Raw genomic sequence first — 6,348 nt, 5'->3', positions numbered from 1 at the left:
TTAACTCCCACGTTAACTTGGTTAACGTGGGAACTAACGTAAGGGATGAAGAGTTGTCGACAACGTTAGTGACACTCAATATTGTCACTAACGTTGAGGCAACCACACAACCCCCAAGAGTCACGTTAACTTCCACGTTAACTTGGTTAACGTGGAAGCTAACGATGAGGATTGAAGGATGAGCCAACGTTAGTGACACTCAACATTGTCACTAACGTTGGGATGGCTAAAGATGGCCACGTTAGAAGCCACGTTAACCTAGTTAACGTGGACTCTAACGTGAGACCTAGGGGCACATTGGAACGTTAGTGACAATGTTGAATGTCACTAACGTTCTCGAAGGATGGCAAGGGCCACGTTAGAAGCCACGTTAACCTAGTTAACGTGGGCTTTAACGTAAAGCAAGAAGGGGCACACTGGAACGTTAGTGACAATGTTGAGTGTCACTAACGTTCTCGAAGGTTAACAAGGCAACGTTAAAAGTCACGTTAACCTAGTTAACGTGGGTTTTAACGTGAGGCTAAGGGGTGCATTGGAACATTAGTGACAATGTTAAGTTTCACTAACGTTCTCGAACTTATATTCTCACTAAATATTAACACCCCTAACGTCCTGAACTAAAGTCTCCGCCCACTTCGCACTTTCTCTCTGCAAGTAAAGCCAAGCCCAAATAAAGAAAGGAACTGCTTCAAACTCAAGATCCAAAGGCCCAAGACTTGAAGAATCACACTAGAAGCTGAGAAGAGCAGTATATATAGGAGTAGCTTTGAATTGAGAAGGAAGTTCTGGAGGCTGGGAAAAAGAGAACTACTCTCTGTATTTTTTTCTTTGCAATTTCTAGTTTTATGATGTATTCTCCATCTTTGTTTTCATTTTCAAGAGCTATGAACAACTAAACCCCTTTCATTGGGTTAGGGAGCTCTGTTGTAATTTGATGGATCAATACTAATTTTCATTATTCTTCTTCTATCTTTCCTCTTGATTTTACTTGAAAGCTTTCGATCTTCATCCAATTGAGTAGTTATCTTGGAAGAGAAGCTATTCAAACTTGGATCTCTTTTGAACCTTGAAAGAGGAAAGAAGAGATCAAGCTAGAAATGCTTTCTCATGCTGGACCAAATTGGATTTGGATTGGTATGTGACTATAACCCTCTCAATACTTGATTTGGGAAATGCATGTGGTATAATCAGTGACCATACTTCATCTCTTCTCATGAGCAATTGACCAAGGAATTGGCTATTAATCAAGATTTGAGAGATTGAATTGCAAGAAATTGTAGTTCAATCACTTAAGATTGCCAAGGAGATCAATGAGTGCATTGATTGAGGAAGAGATGAAAATAAACTTGATCCGGAGAATTGCAACATCTCCTAAGCCTAATGAACTTCCCATCTCTGATCTTACCCATTCTCTTTAATTTCTGCCATTTACTTTTATGAGAAAATCCCCCATTCCCATTTACAATTCTGCAATTTATTTCCAGTCATTTACTTCCAGTCCTTTAATTCTAGCATTTACTTTTCTGTTATTTACATTCCCGCCATTTTATTTTCTGCAACTCTCAACCCAAATTCTGGATTCGCTCAACTAGAACATTCTTCTAATTAAAGTTGCTTGATCAATCAATCCCTGTGGGATTCGACCTCACTCTGTTGTGAGTTTTTACTTGACGACAAATTCGGTACACTTGCCGAAGGGAGATTTGTTGCGAGACAAGTTTTCCCCGCATCAAGTTTATGGCGCCGTTGCCGGGGATTAATTGTGCATCAACAATGATTAAATTGGAAGATCACTAGATTGAGCATTTTTATTTTGTGAATTTCACTTTTCTGTTTGAGTGATTTACTTTTTTTTTTAGTTAAACTTCTTCCCTTCCCCCTCTACTCTTTTGTTTTTCTTTGTTATTTTCAATTCTGTTTGCTAACCCACTAACTGTTTGATATATTGCATCATCCACAACTAATAGTAATTCTGACACAAATACTGTCTTCATCTATTTTCTTTGCTTGTACTTGTTGGTTGTATGACAGGGAGAAGAAGCGGGGCTTCAACTTCCTTTGATTCTGAACCTGAGAGAACCTTCCTTAGACTAAGGAGGGAGGCAAAACAAAAACGTGTAGTTGGTGCTGAAGAAGAGGAGGAACACTTTGAGGAATACTTTGAACCAAACATGGAAGAAAACATGGAAAATCATCATGAAGAAGAGACTCACAACCATGGCAGAGGAGGTGGAGCAAATCATGCTGGGGAGGATAGAAGAGTTTTGGGCTCTTACATTAATCCAAACCCAGGCAATTGTGAAAGTAGCATCCAAAAGCCAACAATCTATGCCAACAACTTTGAACTTAAACCACAGCTCATCACCCTTGTTCAGAACAACTGTTCGTTTGGAGGAGGTGTTCAAGAAGACCCCAATCAACATTTGACCACCTTCCTGAGAATATGTGACACAGTGAAATCTAATGGTGTTCATCCTGACGCCTATAGACTGCTCTTATTTCCTTTCTCACTTAGGGATAAGGCAGCCAAGTGGCTGGAATCTTTCCCAAGGGAGAGCTTGACAACTTGGGAGGATGTGGTGAACAAATTCTTAGCAAGATTTTACCCTCCTCAACGAATCAATAGGCTGAGAGCTGAGGTTCAAACTTTCAGGCAACAAGATGGTGAGACTCTGTATGAAGCATGGGAGAGGTTCAAGGACTTAACAAGGAGGTGTCCACCTGACATGTTCAACGAATGGGTCCAGCTGCACATTTTCTATGAAGGGCTCTCTTATGAGTCAAAGAAGGCCGTGGACCATTCATCTGGAGGATCCTTAAACAAGAAGAAAACCATTGAGGAAGCCATAGATGTTATTGAAACAGTAGCAGAAAATGACTACTTCTATGCTTCCGAAAGAGGGAACACAAGAGGAGTGATGGAGCTAAACAATGTAGATGCTCTATTGGCCCAAAACAAGCTCATTACCCAGCAGCTGGCTGACCTCACCAAGAAGATGGAGAGGAACCAAGTAGCAGCAATCTCATCTTCATCAACAATCCAAGAAGGAGTGAATGAAGAAGCAGAGGGAAGTCAGGAGCAAGCCAACTACATTGGGAATTCACCAAGGAAAAACTATGATCCATACTCCAAGACTTACAACCCTGGATGGAGAAACCACCCAAACTTTGGGTGGGGAAGTGAGCAAGATCAAAACCAAGACCAGAGACGTTACAACTCTAACAACAATGCAGCTCACCAGCAATTCACCCAGAGGACATCTCAACACCCCCACAACAACACTTCTTCACACACTTATCAAAACCAAAACAGCACATCTACTCCGAATCACTCATCAATTGATGACAAGCTCTCTAAGATTGAAGCCTTACTTGAAGGAATATGCCAAGAGATTCAAGAAAATAAGGTGTTCAAAGAGGAGGTGCGAGCCAATATTAAGAACCAAGGAGAGACCATTAGGAAGATGGAATTCCAGGTGGGATATTTAGCTGAGAAGATTCTCAAAACTACTAATAGCTTCCCAAGTGACACGGAGAAGAACGCCAAAGGAGAAGCAAAGAAAGTAAGATGGGAAGATTGCAAAATGGTCACTACGAGTGATCAAGAGACTGAAGACAAGCAAGGCAAACTTTGCAAACAACCTGAAGATAACTCAACAAAGGAGGAGGATAGAAATCACCAAGGACCAGAAATTTCACAACAAGAGTTGCTGAAGCTCTATGCTCCCTTCCCTCAACTGCTCAATGGTGCTGTGGGAAAGAGAATATACTCAAGGTTCCTAGACTTGTTTGCATCTCTGCATGTAAACATACCATTCATCAAGGCAATTCAAAAAATGCCTGCATTCATCAAGTATATGAAGGAACTTCTTCCCAGGAAAAGCTCACTCAAAGGAGGCCAGACTATAGTGATGAACAAGGAATGTAGTGCCCTTATTCAACCTGAGCTGCCTACGAAAAGAAGAGACCCAGGGAGTTTTCACATCCCTTGTGCCATAGGTGAAACTATGTTCGATAGAGCACTATGTGATTTGGGGGCCAGCATCAACTTATTGCCTTTATCCCTGGTGAAGAGGCTGCAGATTAATGAGATAATGCCCACAGATGTAATCATCAGACTGGCTGACAAAACTCAAAAGCAAGCAATAGGAGTGGTGGAAAATGTGTTGCTAAAGGTTGGGAAGTACTTTCTCCCAATAGACTTTGTCATTCTGGACATGGAAGAGAGTCACACTCACCCAATCATATGGGGAAGACCATTCCTAGCTACTGCCAGAGCACTTATCGATGTAGAGAAAGGGGAGCTAATATTGAGAATCCATGATGAACGACTCAGCTTCAATGTCTTCAAACTCTCACAAGAAACAGATCAAGAGGACAAGGAACTAAGCACAAACGATAAGGAGACACTGAAGGAGGAGACAAGCACTGAAGCACAGCCAGTTCATTCTGAAACCCCCTCAATTGATAAACAAGGAAAACAACAATTGCCACAGCTCAAAGAAAAGTTGGAGGAACCCAAACCTCTAGAGGCAGGTGAAGACAGCATCACAACTCCTTGGAGAAAAGAGGTCACCAAGGGGAAGGCAACCTCAAAAGAAACAAAGAAGAAGGTACCAAGGAGATGGAGGAACAAGAAGATCCCTACGGAAGATTTCTCTCCAGGGGATAGAGTTGTCTCACCTTACTTCCCAGATATTCCCCCTAATCTCCCTACTGTACCATCTCAGTTACCTAAGGTCTTCACTATCAACAGAGTTCTTTCCCTGGAACATGTGGAGATCATTGATCCAACCAATGGATACAAGTCCACAGCAAGAGGGGAGGACTTTAAGCACTACCAACCACCCTGATGAAGGAAAAACGTCAAGCTAGTGACGCTAAAGAAGCGCTTCATGGGAGGCAACCCATGTTTTATATGTTTTTAAAATAATGAATAAATCAATGTTTATGAATTTCAACCCAAACTTGACGAACATTTGGTGAAATCTTTATCATGCAGAATATAGTGAGGAACAAGTTTGGTGTTCAAAGCAAACCAAGATGCATGCTAGTCTTGGGAGCTTTGAACACAAAAATTCCATCACAGTGATCCAAACTAAGTTTGGTGTCACCTCATGGTGCCATCAAAATGCATATAAGGACCCACCAATAGTTAGTGAGTTAGTTGGAATTCATAAATAAACAATCAAATCCGTTCTTTCATTTTTTTTTAGCCGTAGAGTTTAAATTTTTTTATGATATTAATTTCCTTATTGCAAATCTTTATAGGAGAGGAAAAGAAGCATGAAAAGGGATAGATTGGACAACCAAACAAAGAAGGTTCGGACACCACAAAAGGAGGGGCTTCACACTTGTTCTAAAAAGGGAATACATTGAAAAATGTTGCCATGCAACATTGAAAAAATGGGACCCTAGAAGACCGAGCAATCCCCATCATAAAGTGATGATCCTTGTCTTCTAGCCATGCATAACCCCAACCGTCCATCAAGTGACTATTTCATCAATCTACACCCTCCATTCCTTCACAACTTCTCTATATAAACGACCCTTGTCCGTACTACCCTTCATTGTCATCACACACCCTTCACCACTCTTCCTTTCTGTACAAGACACCCTCTATCGATTATAAATATTTTTCCCCTCACTCTCTTCACTGCCATAAAACCCTAAACGACCAAAAGTCTCCACAACCTTACCACCTTCACATATTAACCATCATTCATGCATCTTCAAGTTCTAAGAGAAGGGAAGGAAAGGAACCCATGGAAGAACACCCATATGATGAGAAGAGATTTAGAAGCTTGCATCATGCATTGCAATACGAGTGGATGGTTGATAAGGAAATCATCTATGAGCTGGGGTTTCAGGTTAAGAAGACTGAATGCCCCGAAATCACAGAGAAGGTAGAAAGGAGAAGATGGGAGCTCCTCACTTACCCGGTCACTAAGGTGAATGCAAATCTCATAAGAGAATTTTATGCAAATGCAGTCAGATATGATAAGAAAGATGAATCATATACAAGCTTTGTGAGAGGAACAATGGTGGATTTTGGTCCCATGAGTGTAATGAGGGCATTGAAGCTACGGTCTATACCGTTTGAAGAAGAAAGGTACCACTCAAGATTGGACAACAACCCTAATTATGACCAGCTTTTACGAGACCTTTGTGTACTAGGAGCTGACTGGGAAAGGGGTGCAGGAAATAAACCAAAGTTCATTAAGAGAACAGACCTCACTCCTAAAGCTAAGGGGTGGTTCGAGCTAGTGAGGAGGTCTATTCTCCCAGCTGCAAACAACTCGGAGGTGAATCTCGAGAGAGCAACAATGGTGCATTGTATACTCAAGG

The 6,348-nt window shown here is 41.3% G+C and overlaps 1 non-coding gene across 1 annotated transcript; it reads right to left on the bottom strand.

Moving 5' to 3' along the window:
• Positions 1-2,624: 2,624 nt before the first annotated feature.
• On the bottom strand, positions 2,625-2,728 carry LOC112773692 (small nucleolar RNA R71). Its single transcript, XR_003188229.1, has one exon. It is a non-coding gene; the product is annotated as a small nucleolar RNA R71 (small nucleolar RNA).
• Positions 2,729-6,348: the final 3,620 nt, after the last annotated feature.

Source organism: Arachis hypogaea, chromosome 18, assembly GCF_003086295.3.
Source record: "Arachis hypogaea cultivar Tifrunner chromosome 18, arahy.Tifrunner.gnm2.J5K5, whole genome shotgun sequence".
NCBI classification, from domain to species: Eukaryota; Viridiplantae; Streptophyta; class Magnoliopsida; order Fabales; family Fabaceae; genus Arachis; species Arachis hypogaea.
The sequence above is the reverse complement of the archived record's forward strand: the minus strand, read 5'-3'. Positions and strand labels throughout refer to the sequence as shown.